This window comes from Botryllus schlosseri, chromosome 2, assembly GCF_051294905.1.
Source record: "Botryllus schlosseri isolate E-star chromosome 2, Bs_hap1, whole genome shotgun sequence".
Lineage (NCBI taxonomy): Eukaryota > Metazoa > Chordata > Ascidiacea > Stolidobranchia > Styelidae > Botryllus > Botryllus schlosseri.
The window spans coordinates 26,914,455-26,935,321 of NC_137237.1; the positions used below are offsets into that span (position 1 = coordinate 26,914,455).

The window sequence follows — 20,867 nt, forward strand, 5'->3', positions numbered from 1 at the left end:
GACATATCCTTCCACTTCATGGTCGATCAATTGTCATATACACCCTGTTAGAAACAACAATGTTACGAATATTATTAATTGCCTTGACGTGAAATGGTCCAAACACTTCCAAGACCGAGACGCTTGGAAAACGGCTTAGGGCTTCCCCACAAGATCAAGCTTTGCGTGGAGATGGTCTTTCAGCTGGTAACGTAACTCACTAGCCCCAATATTGATTCCTTAGTCACTAAAAATCGTTCCAGGTATCGTGCGCAGCTCAGAGTTCAAAATAAAATGAAATTGATTAAAATGATTTTTAGTTGTATTTGTATATTTCTTCTTTTGTGGTCACCCTGCCCATCGCCTATGTTAAGTAGCACGGCGTTGTACTGACGTAAAGTTTTTAAACGTGGTGGCCGCACGCGGCCGCTACTAAATTTGAAGAGTGGCCCGCAGCCCGTTTTGAGCCGGCGACCACTGATTTAAATATCATTAAATCTGTATAATCAATTATGACGTTCCGATGTCGGGCGCGACATGGATTTTTGGAAATGATCAAGTTGGTTCAGTTAACAGTAAATCATGTCAATGCCTAATACTATGATCGATATTCGACAATCACGTGCGATTTCGATGCACAATGACTCACTGCCGCAGATCACATTCTCATTCATATTTGATACGGGGGAAGTCGCGAAATAATATTGTCGGATTGTTCAGCTTCTGTAATGAGGAAATATAGTTCATGGTCATAATATTTATTCGTATATTTATTCGTCTATTTTATGAAGACCAAAAAAAGAGACATTTATTCAATACGGTTGGAATTTGAAGTAATTCCGTATATTTCTCCGAAGGTACAAGAAGAATAGGAATAGGTCGTTGTACATTTCTGTCCTTGGTGTGTTTGGCATATACACCGATTCATGTTATCAGGGCCTAAACAGCACTTCGTCAGCCTCCCCCCCCCAAAGAAGTTAGTCTCGGGCTCCCAACAGATGCGATAAAGCATACTTATGGAGGGCTTCTCCCCCCAGATACCCCCCCCCCCCCCCATCAGACCGGACCTTTTCATCACTACTGGTCAGCGAGATTTGTTGTACCAATTGGTTAGTGAGTCTGCTTATATCGCTAATCGCACCAAGCGCGATCATTTTCTATAATTCATGATTGAATCGGTCATTCTAATGGGGAATTTCATATATATTGCTATCAATATTTTTATCCTCTTTCTGCTCACGTGATCAGATTTACCGATATAGATGAGTGATGTGTTGTTTTAGAGATAGGGGCGCTAAATGATATAATTAAATATATTCGGGCGGACCCGTTGGTATAACGACTTCGTAACATGACGATATTTTGTGACCTCATGTCTGCTACGATGGCAAAAGATATTGAAATAGCCCAAACGTATCAAACTAAAAAACGCACACGACTTCAAATTGGGATTTCTTCACTGTTATTCAGTGTTTTTTTGGGTTCAGATTGATAGGACAGGAACATTCGACGCCAGCCATTTAGGCCCCTATGAACTATTAAACATAGATGTATTTATATCGAAGTTTTCGGTAAGCATATGGGCAGTCCTTTTCAGCAAAGGGTTTCTCTCTGCCGATCGTTCTGGCATAGGATACTTCTCCGAGTTGCATGTTACGTGGCCTAAAACTTCATACGTCTTGGTGCGACGTGGCGGGGTAATGGCCGTCGCCCATTTCGTTAAATCATGCGTGTTTTTTGGGGAGGGATAGCTAATTAATTGGGAACTGTAAATTGCGCGCAGCGAGAATTTATTTTGTAAAAGCTGCAAAAAGTTTCAAAAAAGTACTCTATAATTTATTTTACTTCACGAATTAATTTTAAGCTCCCTTCGAGATCACCCAGTATAGGGAAGTTTGGGCAACGGCAATTACGATCCTGCATGTACACGATCTGTGCATATGTGCATACTGAATACTGACTGGGTATGCCGCTGGACAAGGTGTAAGTCTTGCACCACCAGTCCATGCTACCCCGTCACTGCTGAGTGCCAAGCGGGGGAGTCATGGATAACAATTCTTTGGTCCAAATCGGTCAGGGATCGAACCCACGACCTATACCCCGCCCGACGCTTCACCATTCGGCTATCTTGTCGGTGGAATAGTCGAAACGCAGGTTTGACAAGTACTCAAGTATTGTTATAGAAGTAATGCTTGGAGTTTCATCGGTTGATCCCCGGTGTAAATTAGGAATCTCCTAAATCCATCTCTGTGAATACCGCAACATCACCAATTGTTCCTCCAATAAATGTGAATTTAAAAGAAAATTATATTCTTTATGTTGAATAATGTTCATGGTGTTGCGATGTCTTGTTCATTTAAAACTTGTGCTCCGATTGTCGAATTGCTAGCCTACTATGAGCTGGACACGTTCTGTTGTGTCTCACGCCGGTATTGTTACTCTGCGCTGTCATTGCACGTAACAAAACTGAATTTCACATCTCTTCGGGATTGTGCAGGGGTCCTGGTGATCTGATATCATTGGTGTTTTGATATATGGACTTCTCCATGTGTCATTCCAATGTCATGAGAGGTAAAGCTTTGCATGCTTGTACTTCACCTGTGCGTTACTTCTCCTTTAGCGCTAGATTTTTCAACAATAAATATACAAATATCGTGATTTCCAGTGTAAAAATGTTCAAATTTTACTTATTCGTGAATATCGATAGGTAGGCTATATTCCTATTATAGTCATTGTAGGTTTACACAATTTACTTTTGCTCGTCCTGTCGACAAATGAGGACTTGCCAAGATTGACTTCTCTTACGGCACGCCACTGATTAGATGTTTAATGTGGTAGATTATTGTTTTGGTGACTCAACCAAAATGTGAAGTTTCCGATACATATTAACGTAACTGTTTCCCAGGTTGGTAAAGGTTAAGAACCACAACCATTCTGGCATGTCAGGTTATCGTTATGAATTATAAAAAATTAGAGTGGCACTATAATCACTGGTTGAGGCCTTGTGCGCCGCGGACTACTACTGCGCAAACAAATTCGGAAAAACGGTATACAGATAGTCTTACTACTAGAGTGAACAAATTTGGCTATAGCGGAAGATGGGGCTGAACTTGGTAAAAGACGGTTGAGCCAAGTACACAAGTCGCGCAGACATGTGCGATGAAATTTGTGTTTCGCAAGCACAATAACGAAATGACCAAAGTTGTAATGACTCGAGTCACGTTTTTCAGATGACTCGACTTGACTCGAGTCATTTTCTCAAAATACTGAAATGACTCGACTCGACTCGAGTCAATTTGTGTATTGACTCGACTTGGACTCGAGTCATTGCGCATGACTCGAACCAAGTCATATGACTCGAGACTCAGACCATCAAGACCGACGTTTCATTGTAATTTCAAGGAATAGTAAAGTAATTACACTATTGGGATTTCGTCTATTGGTACTGGTACTTGAAAATGCGTCCAGAAACTGCTAAAAATGACGAAAATTAGTATATTATAAATGCGAACCATTCGATATCACCAACCAGAATTACAAAAAGTGGACTTAACAAGCCTTTAAATGGAAACTGGGCAGTCAACACAATGACTTTGACTCGACTCGAGTCACAATACCATGACTCGGACTTGACCCTCTGCTTGGTGACTTGTACTCGGACTTGACTCGGTGGTGAATTGAAAATGACTCGACTTGACTCGAGTCAAAACTATAAAACAGAGATTGACTTGTGACTCGGAGCATTGCGACTTGGTTACAACCCTGGAAATGACACACACTTTTGGGTATCCTACATGAAATATTGTGACTTAACCAGCTTAATCGTTATAATGGCTTCCAATATGCGTTCAAGGCTCAAGTCCCAAGTATAGAAAAATAAATGTAATTGTGAGTAATCGTGATTACCTTTCCCAAGTAATTGTATTTGACTACTTCGAGATTTTGTTATAATCGTAATCGTATTGGTAATCACGTGATTCGATTACATTCATACAGTAATCACCCCATGTCTGATCACTACCTCACTTAAACGTCAATTCCAAAACGTACATAGCCTGTGATGTGTTTCGTATGCTTTGTTACGGCCAATACAGGTTTCAAGGTGTTCACGATGGTAAAATGATAGCAGCTATATAATCTCTGTTGCTAATTTAACTCTAACTGGAAATGACCATATCATTAGAGGATTCTATTAGACTCAAATCATTGCATTTAGTCGTTTCAGATTACGTCACTGCACTGTAAAAACTGTGGCAACCTTACAGAGGTGTTTCAAAAATCACCAAAATGAGGGGGTATTTTTCCCCACCCCAAGAGGTTGGTGGGCTAGGAGGGACATTTTCATCCCCTATCCTATCGCTAAACCACCTCATCATCCTATCCAGATACCACCTCACCATATCTGGATATCTTCGTCAAACGACCTAGATGCACCCAAAATATATCCACATTAAATCGTCATAATTCACGTCGACATAAATCACAACATCGCCATTATTCCAAAACTTTATTTGGTTTGGTGCGAACAGCAGAACTCATCTCTTTCACGGGCAGTGTGCCAGACCTAACACGAAAGTGAGGGAATTTCTGATGTTTGTCGAAAACGGTCAGTCGAATATCCAGTGGACTGAAAGCATCACCGCAAATGCCTCATGAAATCTGTTGATATCTCCCACTTTCTCCCCATCAAAGTAGATGGCCCCCTCATTTTTTTCCACAGCAGAAACAATTGTAAGGTATAGGCTGATTTGGGCATCTAAAGAAAGGTTTCGTAGTGTTAAACAGGTTAAAAATTGATATTGGCAGCGTATTAGAACTACTGAAAAATACTTACTCACTTGAGTAGTATCAAAAGACAGTCAAACTACTTTTGCTTGAGGCTGCTTTAAAACAAGACTTGTACTTGAGTAAAATTCTGCGTCCCTACTTTTACTTCATTATGGCCTTGCTAACTACTTTCACCGCCTCTGGCTCGGGCACATGACCAATACGTGGACTTGACAACCTGGTGTTGGTCAGCAGCTCACGTTGACACCAACATTTTGTCGTCACCACTGACCTCTTTTTGACTGTCCAGTGCTGCGGGTTGGACACCCTCAAAAGTTTTTAAATTTGTAACTCTGTTTTACTTCAACTGCCATCTGTCCTGTCATTACTTATATTGAGTAAGTTGGGAATATGCATCTATCAAGTTGAAAAGTTGTCACCTTCGAATTACAGCTAAAATTATGCAATCAGTTCTACTTTTCGAAAAAGCTGTAGGCTACTTCTAAAGATTCACACTTGAAGTTTATAACACTAACATGGATTGGAGATCACCACTTCTATACTTGTAATAGCCTAAATGTGATGATCTATCTGGGCTTAAAAATTAGGTTATCATCCATATTGCCAATTCGGTGCGTGGACAGTGGACACCCTGAAATTGCTTTCCGAAACGCCATTTGACACCACTGCTTCACTGAGACTGCGATGAAAAGGAAGCATAGGCTTGTCAACAGCAGGGCGTTTGAGCAGGAGTAAATGTTCAAATGCTCCTATCTGATCTTATTTCATCGGTTGCAGCTATAGAAGATATGACTGCTCTGCTGTCGAATTCCCAGCAACGTGATTAGTTATGAAAGATTGCCAGACTAAAAACGATTTCATAGCAATGGGCTATATACCGTTGAAAAGAATGTGTTTGAACTATAATTACATAGTTGCTATGAAATTCAAAGTTTGGTAATTTTCACCGTGGGGAAAACGTTTCAACTAGGACTGTCGAATCGTTCTGACAATCCTGAATTATGTATACTTGAAATCAAACAACTACTTGATAATATCGATAAATATTCGTACCTGATCAACCAGGAAGAAGTTGGAATATTTTTCGCCGAAAATGGTAGGTAAACTAACCATCCAGTCTAGATCTTCAGATTCTGTAATACAAAATACAACTTACAGGGCATAAGTGTGTTGTTTACTAAGGAGGTATTGGTATAGATCAGGGATGACCAACCTTTTTGCTGTTCACGGCCTCATTTTCTAATATTAAAACAGCCTACGGCAGCATTCGAGCACACGGTCGTAATGCACCAAGTTGACGCCAAATATCCGCATTAAATTGTTTATTACGTCCATTTACGACAGGGGCGTAAATTTTCGAAGAAACCACTTGCTCATACAAGCACCAATATCACTGATCAAATTCATTGATTTATTCAAAAACATTTCGCGCTTCGCGCGACTAGAAGCCACATGCAAGCTGATTTTTTATCACATTCATATCGCCGATTTAGGATCGCTCGTGAGTTGGTCGCCTAATACCAGATATAGTTCGCATCTGCAAGAAAGTGTGCGTCTGTGAATTGTATGTACAAAGGGTAGTGCAGGGTAGGATGGACGGATCTGTGGCGCGTACCCACGGGGGAAGTTCCCCAAAGCTCATAAAAAAAATTCAGGAATCCGACCCGTCTTATCTTGATGTTCCCCTGTCCGGCCCGCCCGGTCGAGAAGTTGCCCCTCTGATTTACGGTATACTCCGAGCTCACACATTTATTCATATCGGCTTCTGAGGCTACAGGTTGGCCACCCCTGACATATATTAAAAATGGCACAAAAACTGATGGCACGTCCTTATGTTGATTGCTGTACAATTGAACATGACTAATGAATAGGGCGATTTTTTTTGACATGTCAAAAAAAGTCAAAATAACGTCAAAATTTCAACGTTAAGTCAAAAAAAGTCAAATTTGTTTACAAAGACAAAATTTTTCGAAACCTGCATTTCATTTGTATCGTAGATTTTGCACAATCGGTGAACTTATCGTTTGACATTTTACAGCTTGTAGCCTACTTTATAGGCCTACCGTTGCAGACAGCGCATTGTCTGCTCATTGTGAATCATAAACACTGTCAAAAGAAACAAATAGGTTAACACGGTGTTACGCTCAACGTACCGCAATATCCTAAATGAAGCAAGACTGCGTGGGCATTGCATGGTTCTTACATCTTTATGAAAAATTGAGATGTACACCATTGCCAGAATGAAGCAACACGGTGTGTCACCAGCAGTGTACGCTCGCACAACTTCAGTGTTGTCAGCCAACAGCTGCTACAGCTGAACGTTTTTTCTGCATTCTTGTTGTTGTTGTTTGTATATTCATGGTGTTTGTCGACTACAATGGTCATTTACATCAGGCCGATATTCCTTATTTTCGATTCCGTATCTGCCGATTTGTAGCACGGCCCACTTCTATGCTTTTTGTAAGACACCGCTTACGCGGATGAGATGGCGAGGAGGAACCTAGATAAACCTTCAACACTTGGGTAGGAATTCCGGAGTCGACCTCGGTCGGACAATAGAACCCACAACCCATTGGTGTTGTAGCTGTGAATTATCCCACTACGCTATCTCGCCACATCTCCATTCTTGGCAAGCTACCTAGTAAAGACAGACACTTTTTACCCGAGAATCAGTGATATCTAGAACTAGATATCTAGATATTCCACCGAGAATGTAGGAAAGTATCTTTCGTTGTACTACAACAATTTTGAATTATTTTCATCATAGTACGTCATGTACTGGAATTCATCATAGGGCCAGATTTTGTTAAAACAATATTTTGTGATGTGAAAATTTGTCAGTTTTTGAGTCTAAACGTTTTTTCAGGGAAAACTACTTCGTAAGGACAGACAGCTCAAACAAGAGAGGAGGATAAGTAGTTCAATTCTATCATTTTTAAGAAAACACCTAATTTGCATACGTTAGGTCAAAATTTGGTCAAGATTTAGTTTTTTAAGGTCAAAACATGTCAAAATTTAGATTTTTTAGGTCAAAATCTTTCGTTTTATAGGTCAGAAAAATCGCCCTACTAATGAACATTTAGAGCAAATAATGGATGACAATTAATTACTTGTTTGCATAATTGACGAGATCGTTAGTTCTGTTAAAACCAACAGAACTACAACAACTCACCAGAACTATTGTTTCCGTCATGAGTACCTGGCGTCAAAATGAGGGGATGTTCGACAGCATATCTAATGGATCACTCAATTTCTCCGCAATGCAATATCTACCTGGATACAGAGATGTGTACTTATGGTAGCAGGGATACTGAAGGAACCAAAATTGGCTTTGCAGCATTGCGTTTCAAACTGTGAGATGGCATGCACTTTTGCGAATGAAAATTGTGCATATACTTTACTTTTTCGGGCGTGGAATTTTCAAATTACCTTGATAGGACATTCCGTACAGTGACACCCAAACTTAGTCGTCATGAAGCATTTTTGAAAGCTGCTGGACTTGCGACACACCACCAATCGTAGTTCTTAAACAGAACAATGTTGTCTCGCACCAGCAAGAGTGAATGTTTGAGAACTATCAATATTACGTAATCAAAAGCAGGTAGGGGAAGACCAGGGGTGGAATTACCAAACAAAAACCGCACTGCAGAATTCGGTATTACAAAACATGAATATACCCACGAGCCACTGTTACCAGTGAATTCGACATAAGAAATGAAACACCTATCGCTCTAGACTTGGACAACTAGAAAATTTTCAGCTTTTCCGAATTAGAATTTAAGCTACACAAGTTTTTCCAAATAGGTTTAGAATTAGAGCGACACAGTTTTTTATTCAAATTAGATTAGAATTAGAGCTACACAGCTTTTTCCAAATTAGATTAGAACTGGAATTAGATCTACACAGCTTTTTCCAAATTAGATTAGAACTAGAATTAGAGCTACACAGTTTTTTATTCAAATTAGATAAAAATTAGAGCTAGACAGCTTTTTCCAAATTAGATTAGAACTGGAATTATAGCTACACAGTTTTTTATTCAAATTAGATAAAAGTTAGAGCTAGACAGCTTTTTCCAAATAAGAGTAGAACTAGAATTAGAGCTACAGTTTTTTATTCAAATTAGATTAGAATTAGAGCTACGCAGCTTTTTCCAAATTAGATTAGAACTAGAATTGAAGCTACACAAGTTTTTCCAAATTAGATTAGAATTATAATTATAGCTACACAGCTTTTTCCAAATTAGTTAAGAACTAGAATTAGAGCTACAAAAGTTTTTCCATATTAGATTAGAATTAGAGTTAGAGCTGCACAGATTTTTCCAAATTAGATTAGAACTGGAATTGGAGCTACACACCTTTCTCTAAATTAGATTAGAACTAGAATTAGAGCATGGAAATATTTCACGAATAAATTATAATTAGATTACTGGCATTTCCCTCTAATTTGGTGAAATTAGACAACTAGAATTATCTAGTTATCCAAGTCTGTATCACACAGTGGAACATAACTGCTGTGACTTTGATCAAACAATTATTTTTGACCCACCACCAATGTTATCCAATTGGACAGAAACAGATGAATCGGGCGGTAAATCAGTAAGGATCGGCAACACAGAGATTTGTGGTTGCGTTAGCGGTCTGAACCAATATCAGTTGGTACGGTATTCAGCACTGTTATGGGTATAACAAGAATCAGATCGTTTCTTGGCCATGAAACATTGAGCTGCATGATTAATTATACAGCTCGTTTCAAAGATGTCGATGAATGTCGTGGCAATCTGATTGCACGATCCAATTTTACAGCTAAACACTTGACAGGCTGGGAAAGTATGTCCAACACGAAACCGCCTTTATAATGCATGCAGGACAAAGCCAATCCAAATCCAAAGCCAACTATCTCCCTCTCGGATACTCGACGGACTCACAAAAATTCGCTCGTCTTACTACAACATCTGTGTTGTCGGTGCCATTTTTTTACCACCCGAACTTTTTAGTAATTCAACAACCAATCAGAAGCAGGCATCAGTCTGACGATTTCTTTCAGTGTCTGTATTCCTATGCCGCAACAGTCAAAATCACACACCGTGTAAGTCGCACCGTTACAATGATAACAACAAACTTCGAACTATATACGGTAACGGTCGAACTACGGACGATCAAAGGACGATTGAATAATTGTATATTCCAACACTTTTAAATTGAACAAATATCTGCCCCGTGCAATGAAGAGAGAGAGAACGATGAACATTTCATTTCATTCCATGAATATGTGCTTGATTTGCATGGTAATATCTCGCTGTCTCTGTGTATCGATATGAGGGTCACATATCAATCACATATGACTGTCACACAATCACATATCACTGTCTTTTCGGCCTTCATATGTTTGTTTAACCAGCCACCTTGCGTACATGCATTCAATTTCGCGACATCAATCCCGTATAAGCACCTTACGCGTATAGGTGGATTCATCATCCACGCTCAAATAGGGGTGGAGAAAAGTATATCACCTTTTGGAATGTGTATTATATTCGCCCTCCTTTGACCATAAGTGGAAACAATACTTCCACCCTTGTTCCACCCCCAAAATACACCTTTATTTTTTACAGTGTGTAATCACTCTGCCCCGCCCGGTCCTAGTAAACTACGCGCCGATTTCCATTCTCAAAGCGAAATGGAAACTGTCAACAAAGTCTGCCAGCAAGCACATCGTTTCAACCCATTTCGCTCGCTGCTGTACGATGTGTTACATTCAGGGCTTTATAGCAGTGGTAAATTTTAAGCTGCTCCAGCTCCAGCTCTGGAGCTCTCTTCTATAATAAATTAGCTGCTGCTCCAGCTCCGCAGATCATTGATACTACTGCTACGGCTCCGGCTACGGCTCCAGCTACGGCTCCGGCAATAATCGAATGGTTGGATTGTAGCCGTAGCAAGGAACTGTTATTTTATGTGGTTGTGCAAAGTCCCGTAACGTGAAAATCACCTCATGTCCCCTGTCGATACCGTCATAGCCACACGAGAACGCACTCTACTCCATGTCATAGTTATGTACACTGTACAGCAGTGATTCCCAACCGCGGCTCCCAGCTAGCCTTGCTGCGGCGTTACGTTTTATAATCCCACAAAATATTAAATCAAATCATGACAAAAACAAATTCACATTTAAAAATTACCCTTGCTTGGCTTGGAGTCTGGAATTTATAATTAAGGGTGGAGACCAATTCGTCTGCTGTCGAGTAACGATTCTCTACTCCACAACTATTTCGTTACTCAACTCGCGCCCAAAATATTCTCACACTTAAATGCGTGCATCGTCACTCAAATTTAAGTCTGCTCACCACCAAACTTGAGTGCAGGTGGTGTTAGAACACATTTTCCAACAGTATCTGACCATCACACCAATGGATCATTTGATGCATATAATAGGCTTATCAGCAACTTTATTGATGAGTTCGACCGCCGCATTGGCGGAATGAATGCTTTTTGCCCATAATGAAAATGTTTTGAAATCCTATTGCAGGTAATGAGGCTACTGCCCCTAGTAATTTTCAACTTGAGTTGCTAGACATGCAGTCAGATATCGAGCTCAAGCAATTATTGAAATATGAAGACTTACTTGAATTTTGGAGTCAAGTTCCAGAGAGAAAGTATCCCAACTTGATAACTAATGCCCAAATAAACGATTCTCCATTGTGATCAACTTACCTATGTGAAGCATGTTTTGGCAAAATGATCCAAATCAAAAATCAATATCGCAATCGATTGACCGATGACCACCTCAAGCAGCTATTGCGTACTGCATTCCCCGCAATTACGCATCGCTTTGCATACTTCCTGACGCTCAAAGCCAAAGCGAAGTTGGACATTAAATGGATTTGTGTACTTTTTCGTGTTATTGTTGCTATTCGTTGGTACGTGCATTCATGCATTATAATTTTTGTTAATGAGTGTATTCGTGCGGCTCCAAACGTACTCTGAAATTTGAAATGCGGCCGGCTCCAACACCAAAAAAGACTTGGGAATCACTGCGGTACAGCAGTGTTTCTCAACCTTTTTGTCTTCGCGGACCCCTTTCGGATCGTCACGGAAGCCGAGGACCCCCACGAAGTTTCAGTTCAAATTTAGCTCTGTTATCGTGCAATCGTCATCTTTCTTGTGCAAATGATAACTTTAGGCTTAGTGAGAAACAGCAGCAAAATGACTTTTCTTGAAAGTAAGATCATAATATTCATGTAGAAATTGAGTTGACTTCTTTTTATTTCAAAGCGATTTATGCAACTGCATTTTTTGAAATACGTGGTCTTGTCTTGAAAATTCGCTCCTTCGATTAGATATGAACCAGTGCCGAAAATCCATTTCCACAAATATATGTGGTGGTGAATGTAACAATAACGCGTAACACTTCCGTCGACACATGTGGGTATAATTGCAACAAATATGCCACCAAAATTGACAATTTGTTTTATAATGAACATATAACGCCAAGCCTGGACATTTCTATCTAGCAGCTAATCTTGGTGTTATTATGGCAAACATGATTATGTATGCCTATATCACAGGAGAAAATTGATTTCTCTAAATGTTTCGAAGTCACCGCGATTCACCTTACTCATCCAACTTTTTTTCCACAATCCCCCACCGAACATCTCTAAACAGCAAAATGTTAGTATCAGTAGACTATTGACAATTTAGCAATTAAGATGAGCCTGCACAGTAAGTAATTTCATCTCAGATGTCCAATCTGTTGATTGGAGTATTTGGTTGTATTAAGATTTAAAGTAATATAGGCTAAAATCTAGGCTATATACCCATCCAAGAAACAAAATGACAAAGCCCGGAACAAACGAAGATGTCATCTTGCTGAGACTGAAAAAGATGGAGAGTAAACTGGATAATACGCTCGCTGAAGTCAAAGTGTTAAAGGAAGAAAACAAGGAACTGCGCAACATCATCTCAGAACTGCAGACTACAGCTGAAGATATCAAAAAATCTGGTTCTGCCGTAGAAGAACTGCGAGAAGAGATAGAATCTTGCAAGACTGGTATGGAATTCATGAATGCAGAATTTGAGGACACCAAAAAAAATCTAGAACTCGCCTCACAAGAATCCATGCTCAACGAACACGACAAATTTGAGTCAACTATGAGATTCCTGAACAAAAAAATATCTGACCTAGAACGCACCAACGACAACCTGGAGCAGCAATCTCGAAACAACAACCTGGAATTTCATGGTGTTCCCCACTCCGAAAAAGAAAATCTGCCTGAAACTATCATGAAAATAGCTAATGCCTTGAAAGCTGAGATTACTGCGCCACAGATTGTGCAGTGTTATAGAGTGCGCTTCAGAAATAAGGACAAAACAGGACCTGTTATAGCCAAATTCTCTTCAGAGCAACCAAAAAAAGAATTTCTCAAAGTGAAAAAGGCCAAAAGGGATATCAAGGACTTTGGTGTAGAAGGAATGAAACAACTCTTCCTAAACGAAAATTTAACAAATTACAGAAGAGATGTTTTCTTTGAAGCGCGAGCTGCGAAACAAAAAAAAAGCTTCAAATACCTCTGGACTGCAAATGGAAATATCTACATGAAAAAGAATGATGGTGCACCCAGAATCCACATTGAGTCAAAGGATGACCTCGATAAACTCAAATAGAAACTGCTATACTGCTCTCTCACTGCAAACGCAACCCACACTAAAAAATGGCTCAAAACTTTTTCAACGTGAGCAACTGCAGATCTATCAATTCAACGAATAGTAGTGATATCCCATCATCTCAAGGAATTTTACTTGCACACTTAAACACAAGATCCCTCCAAGCTCATCTAGATGAAATTCCCCCCCTGTTTGAAATGTTCAATTGCTCACCAACCATCATCGGAATTTCTGAGACCAAGTTGAAAGAACATCCAACGACTAATGTTAACCTGACAGGTTTCAACTTTTTACACTCGCCATCTAAAACGAACGCTGGAGGTGTTGGACTATACATCAACGAAGGTCTGAGATATGACATGATGCCTGACGTAAAATTTGAAACCGAAGGCGTAGAATATATATTTGTCAGAGTACATGTACAAAAAGCTCTCACAGTGGCAGTCATCTACAAACACCCAGGAACAAAGCAAGAGACTTTTCTTGACGAATTCTCAAATATTCTGGACACGCTAACGGCAGCTAACGAACAAATATTTATTATGGGAGACATAAATATTGATTTGCTGAAGACCACCAACTTTAACACAAGGTACCGTGAAATGCTTGATTCTTATGGAATAGCTCAGATAATTACTGAACCCACAAGAATAACTGATCAATCCAAAACTCTACTAGATCACTTCTACTGCAACACTCATCAATATCACCTGTCCCCTTTTGTGCTCCAACACAGTATGACTGATCACTATCCCATCATCTGCCACATGAAATTGGCCCTGCCACATTGTGCTAAAGAATTTGAATCTCGAACGCCCTTAAACCCACGCGGTATAGAGGAGTATATTGAAATTGTCAGCAATACCTTCAACAACTACAAAATTCCTCCACTCACAACTGACAACTACAAGTGCCATTTTGAAAAATTTATTGAGGAACTGCGGGCAGCCCTCGACACATCTTTCCCAATTAGGAAAGTCAACCGCAATGCAAGGCGCTTGAAATCGAAACCCTGGATTGGTCATGACATACTAGTTGCGATGAAAACAAGGGATTGGATGCATAAGCACTACTATCTGCAAGGCACCATCGAAGGCAAAAAAGTGTACAAAAAATATGCAAACCAAGTGACGCATATGAAAGAAAATGCCAAAAAAGCATACTTCCAAAAAAGATTCGAAGAGTGCTCCAAAGATCCCAAGAACGCATGGAAAACCATTGGATAAATTATCAACCTAACTAAAGGTAATGCTCCCAAGAGTACTGATGACATCGAGCTACTCGAGAATGGCAGCATCATCAAAGACCAGCTTGCAGTAGCAGAAAAGTTCAATCAGTATTTTTGCAACATTGGTCCGGATCTTGCAGCTTCAATACCAAACTCCTCCGATGACTTTCTCTCGTACTTGAGTCCTGGCCCTCAGAAATCCATTTTTCTTGAGCCGACAAGTGAAGGAGAAGTTGCGATCGTATTATCTGAAATGAAAAGTAACAAAGCAGTAGGACCCGATCTCATCCCAACTCACTTTCTGAAGCTAGTCTTTGATATTATTGGTGATGTTATATGCATTTTCTTCAATGAGTCGATACGTCTAGGCATTTTCCCAGATGCACTGAAAACTGCCAGAGTAATGCCAGTGTTTAAGAAAGGCTGTAAAAAGCTAATTTCTAACTACCGACCAATATCTGTTTTGCCAAATCTTGCCACGGTTTTTGAGAAACTGATTGACTGCCGACTTAAGAACTTTTTTGAATTGAATGCAGTACTGTCTCCGACCCAGCATGGATTCAGATCCAACCACAACACCAACCATGCAATACTATCAATTGTAACGGACTATTACAAAACCATCAAGCAAAAAGAAAGTGGCTGCAGCATTTTTATCGATCTCCGCAAAGCTTTCGACACAGTTAACCACAGAATCTTAAGATACAAGCTAGAACACTATGGAATCAGGGGTATTGCAGCAACTCTACTTGAAAGCTACCTGGCAAACCGCAAACAATTTGTTAAACTGGGGACATTAAGAACGACTACCAGAGATATAACTTGTGGAGTCCCACAAGGCTCAGTCCTTGGACCGACTTTTTTCCTCATTTATATTAACGACATTGTTAATGCATCTTTATTCCGCACAACGCTATTTGCTGATGATACTCACCTCTTCATAACCTCCAACACTGTCGATGATGTGCATGCATCTGTGAATAGGGAACTCCCAAAAGTGTCGAGATGGCTGCAAGCAAACAAATTAAGTTTGAATGCAGATAAGACCGAGATGCTCGTTTTAAATAATGCCAGTCATAATTTCACTGTGAACATCAATCATAAACAAATCTCAATATGTGGCTCAGCAAAATATCTCGGCGTCACCATTGATTCCAAATTGTCTTGGAAGCAGCATATTGAATGCACAATATCAAAACTAGCTCGGTGTGTGGGAATAATGACCCGTCTCCAATCTTTGGTTTCCAGATCAGTACTACGAACCATCTACTTCTCTCTTTTCCACTCGCATCTGCAATATGGAATCGTAGTATGGGGAAATGCATGTACAACATTTTTGTGCAGAATTCGAACCCTGCAAAACCGTGCGATACGGCTGATCTCATCTGTACCTTTACGTACCAATTTATCGCCTTACTACCGTAAGCATCGAATTTTGCGAGTTGATGAACTGTATCGCTTCGAAGTATCAAAAGTTGTTCACAAATATTTTTCCAATAGTCTCCCTCCTGTGTTTGATGACTTTTTCATACCTGCTAAACATGTCCATTCCCATTACACGAGATCTTCGTCTAAAGGAAACGTCTACTTACCCCAACCCAATAGCAACCTAACTAAGAGATCTATCGACTACTCGGGACCTATCATCTGGAATGCATTACCATCACATATCCGTGAATTGCCTTATAATAGATTCAAAAAAGCCCTACTTGATCACCTCTTGTCGTTACACTAAAGCCTGGAATAGACGATCCGTACGGAGCGCATGCGTTTAGTGGGATTGGTGAGATCATAGTGTCCTATATGGTGTCGACACAAGCAAATCTCACGGTTCAATGAAATTGTATCACGTCACGATTTCCATTTGGCTACAGGCAATTTAACGGTCATTTTTGACCGGCTTGCCGAGCATTAAATTTGATGAATCGGGTATCAATCGAAAGCTAACTCTGCACTGATTACGAAAATATAAATTTTATTCCACTCATGGCCCTGGAACCCCCACAATCAGCCCCAAATTATTGATTGTTAAGTAGATTGGCAATGTGACGCAACAATGCTGTCTGGCGAAACGAGAGACTAGCTCAAGAGCAAGGATGCGGCCGAGCGGCCAGAGTGGGATCAGCTGGCGTCGCGGCAATAGCAATGAGCAATCGCGTCGCAGAGAAACGCTGCGCTGTTGATACTTTTTCTATGCGCTTCGGTACAAGCGAGCACGCCTGCCTTATCAGCCTTTCCTTGACTTGTAAGGGTAGACCTGGGTCCACAGAATGTATTAGGGCCCTACCAATTTTCGCGCAATATCCTTCAGCTGATAGAGATATGTAGGCTATGAGTCAGTACTCTTTCCATCAACTCGGGATCTGATTCTGACAGCATCGTCTGTTCAATCTTCCGAATAAAGGACTGATAATAAGAATTAGTCATCAGTGATTCAATAAAGCCACGGGTATCGATGCTGTCCGGCCGACGGCTGAATTCAATGCTGAGCAAGTGATAAATTTTTGCATTAAACTGAGCAGATCCTATGAAGGACAATGGAGAGATCCGGATTTCTTTTCCATTAGCGTAATAAAGCTGCCATCTTTCGGTTTAGTAGAATGAATTTTTATTACACTGAATTTTGAAATCGCTTTTTTTATTGCGTATCCGCCAAGGTATTCTAGTACGTCGCACTCATATGATGTTATCTCCCCACCTTTCCATTTTTCCGACGTGTCTTGTTCTTTATACATTATTTGTTTTATAATTTTCAGCAATAAATGCGAAGCATCATCTGCTCTTCCAGACTCTTGATAAAAAAAACTCAGCCGCAGTGTTTGCCCTGCTGCATGGCCATTGGCCAGCCTGTCTTTGTTGCGGGATTTCTCGAAATCCATCATCCAATTCTTTACAGTTTGGTGCCCATACGGAGTGAAGGTTATGTCATTTATTCCTAAAGCAATCAGCGGATTCGCAACATCTGCGTTGGTTACCGTTGCTGTAGGCCCGACTGATAGCCGGGAAGATACTCTCGGTGCCTCATCCTCGTCATTAATCGCCAGTAAATCCTGTATTATTTCCGGACTAAGCCAGTCGACCTCATGATCTGACACTGACATATTTATTGTTTATAGCTGCATAGACGGAAAGATCTATAAGTTGCAGAAGAATGCGTGAAGGTTCATAAGGCCCTAATGCATTCTGTGTACCACTATTATTACAGGTAAACGAAAGGCTCGTAATGTGTGCGGCTATAGGAAGTATCGACAGCGACACCCGCCATCAACAGCGCAACCTGCCTCTGGGGACCGACACTACAAGCGGGCTAATACAATATTTAATGTATATAGCTATACCTAGACGGAAGGATCTCTATAAGTTGAATGATATTGCAGGAAAATTCGTAGGTCCCAAATACATTCTGTGGACCCAGTTCTACCCTTAAAAGTCAAGGAAAGGCGGGTGTGTGTTGTGTATCAACAGCGCCACGCGTCTCTGGAGCCCTACGAAACTAGCGGGCTAAGGCAATCGATATCATAATAATGTGACATATCCAATGTAGACTATTTAGACGTAGCCTACATATCTCTATCAGCTGAAGGATATTGCGCGAAAATTGGTAGGGCCCTAATACATTCTGTGGACCCAGGTCTACCCTTACAAGTCAAGGAAAGGCTGATAAGGCGTGCTCGCTTGTACCGAAGCGCATCCAAAAAGTATCAACAGCGCAGCGTTTCTCTGCGACGCGATTGCTCATTGCTATTGCCGCGACGTCAGCTGATCCCACTCTCGCCGCTCGGCCGCATCCTTGCTCTTGAGCTAGTCTCTCGTTTCGCCAGACAGCATTGTTGCGTCACACTGCCAATCTACTTAACAATGAATAATTTGGGGCTGATTGTGGGGGTTCCAAGGCCATGAGTGAAATAAAATTTATATTTTCGTAATCAGTGCAGAGTCAGCTTTCGATTGATACCCGATTCATCAAATTTAATGCTCGGCAAGCCGGTCAAAAATGACCGTTAAATTGCCTGTAGCCAAATGGAAATTGTGACGTGATACAATTTCATTGAACCGTGAGATTTGCTTGTGTCGACACCATATAGGACACTATGGTGAGATAGTGAGATTGCGTCATCGTAAGGGTAGTAAACAACATGCGCTCAGCCGTGACTTTCACGTATCGATGATCATCACCTGCACAGCACACAGCTGGGATTGTTGGGAATATTCACAAATGTTTATTGAGCCTGACATTATTGTCGCTTTGGTGTTTGAGATTGAGGGTATATTGGTTTAGATTTAGAAATAAGCCCCGTTTCAAAAAAAGTGGTTAAAATCTCGAGCCTTAGGAAGAACAATGCTAAACTTTTAGGTGTTCTGGCTGACTTTATGTCTTCCCCCGATGGATTCTGAATGTTGATGTGTACAATGCCGAGCATGGAAAGACTCCTCATACTTTACATATCTTCAAGTCCATATCACAGAACAATATCACGCCAAATTGTGTTCATAGCTACCTTGTTATAGTAGTCTGGATTGGTGTGATTGTACACAGCGGCAATTAGATTCTCGTCTTCTATATTATTCATTTTGTTTTGCAACTGAAATTAGCATAAAATCGCATGATTAATCACTGCAACTTCAGAAAGTGCGAAGTCCGATCACTACAGACCTGCCAACGCAGCTGAGCGGATGGAAAATACGCATGAAAGCGAACGCGTGCGGGTTCTCACACTTTTGCTCTTTCTGCTCCTCATTTTTTCCTCGTCCCTCTTCTCTCTCGCACGCATCCGTTTGAGAAGAGAAATAAGGAGAGAAAGAGACGGACGCGTTTACGCATCGTCTATTCCAGGCTTAACACTGTTGCCCTACCTCGTCCAGACATTGCTTCATTGATCATTTGCTACCATTGTTTGATTTTTTTTCTATTTTCCTTTCGTAACTAAACATTTTTTTACAGCCAGACTGTTCTGAGCCAAGTGTACCTGTTTGATGCTGGTGTGATCAGACTAGATGACCTTCACGGTCTTATCGATCATTCCTATCTAATACCGAATACTGTGCACGCATATTTTCTGTACCACCATCACTGCCGTTTGTTATGTATTTTGGTTCGATGAAAATAAAGACTCTCTCTCTCTCTCTCTCTGAGCTGTGGCGTTTTACTACTAATGAAGCGAAACTGCCTCGATATCTTCCGAATTCGAAGAAATACAAATTAGGTTATCAAAATGTTTCTATCAGTAGGCCATTGACAATTTAGCAATTATAATGAGTCTGCACAGTAGGATATTCCATATCAGGTGACCATTCTGTTGATGTGAGCTTCGGAGTTTTAATAGTATTGAAGCGAAACTGCCTCGGGATATTCTGAATTGAAGTGGACCCCGGTTGAGAACCACTGCTGTACAGTGTACATTGTATATATTGCACAATAGTAAAACAATGACTTGACGCTTTAATACCGGCACTGCGCTCGTTAATATCAATCCATGCAGTCTAATTTAATCTTGACATGGTACGATTTGTTCAATTGTAATTGCAGAAATGAGTGCATGTCGGGACCTTATCCACTTTCTACCAAATACTCAATGGTTTGAACTTCGATATTGGTGCGCTAGTTCATCAAGTTTAGTGAAATATAGATGGTTCCCCTTCCAGCGAATCGAATAAACTCAGAATTTGTGCCACTGAGCATACGGTGTTGCATCAATATTTGACAGCTTAATTCGACGCCGTGCACTGTAGGCTACTAGTCAGTAACTGATAAAACAACAAGCTCACAAGTGGCATTGCGCGACAATTCAAGAATACGAGTGTATCAAGTAGACAAGAATAAATACACAAAATTGATGATTACAAACTGGAAAACGCGAATCCAATCCCTAATGGCCCTCTTATATCCAACACCAGGGGTAAGGGATTCCGCACATCGTATTGGCTTGCTAGCATCGCGACAATTGTATGTGGACTATAACGGCGTTATGGGTTGCTTCGATGCATTTCCCTATATACGTTGGCAAATCGTTCCTGAAGTAAACGACTATGCGTTGTAATGAATTACAATTCGTAGGCATACACAATCACACACTATCCTATTTCGCGCTGCGATTAAAATTCTATCAACAAAGAATATGGATTTGCTTTTCCAATTCAGGAAAGAGACGGTGCTTCTCGGCGGGCGGCATGGGCGCCTCCAAATCAACATACGCACTGTTCAACAAGGTCACGTTTTT

The 20,867-nt window shown here is 40.6% G+C and overlaps 2 protein-coding genes across 2 annotated transcripts in view; both read left to right on the forward strand.

Annotated features, from left to right (window-relative positions):
* The window catches only part of LOC145457142 (uncharacterized), a 62,377-nt gene that overhangs the window by 36,608 nt on the left and 4,902 nt on the right, over positions 1-20,867 (forward strand). The gene's annotated exons all lie outside the window — the stretch shown is intronic.
* LOC145457410 (cilia- and flagella-associated protein 144-like) overlaps positions 12,518-20,867 on the forward strand; it is a 203,074-nt gene continuing 194,724 nt past the window's right edge. Inside the window, exon 1 of the mRNA XM_080335632.1 lies at positions 12,518-12,535. The gene's annotated coding sequence lies outside the window, so the exon portion shown is untranslated. The remainder of the gene's footprint in view (positions 12,536-20,867) is intronic.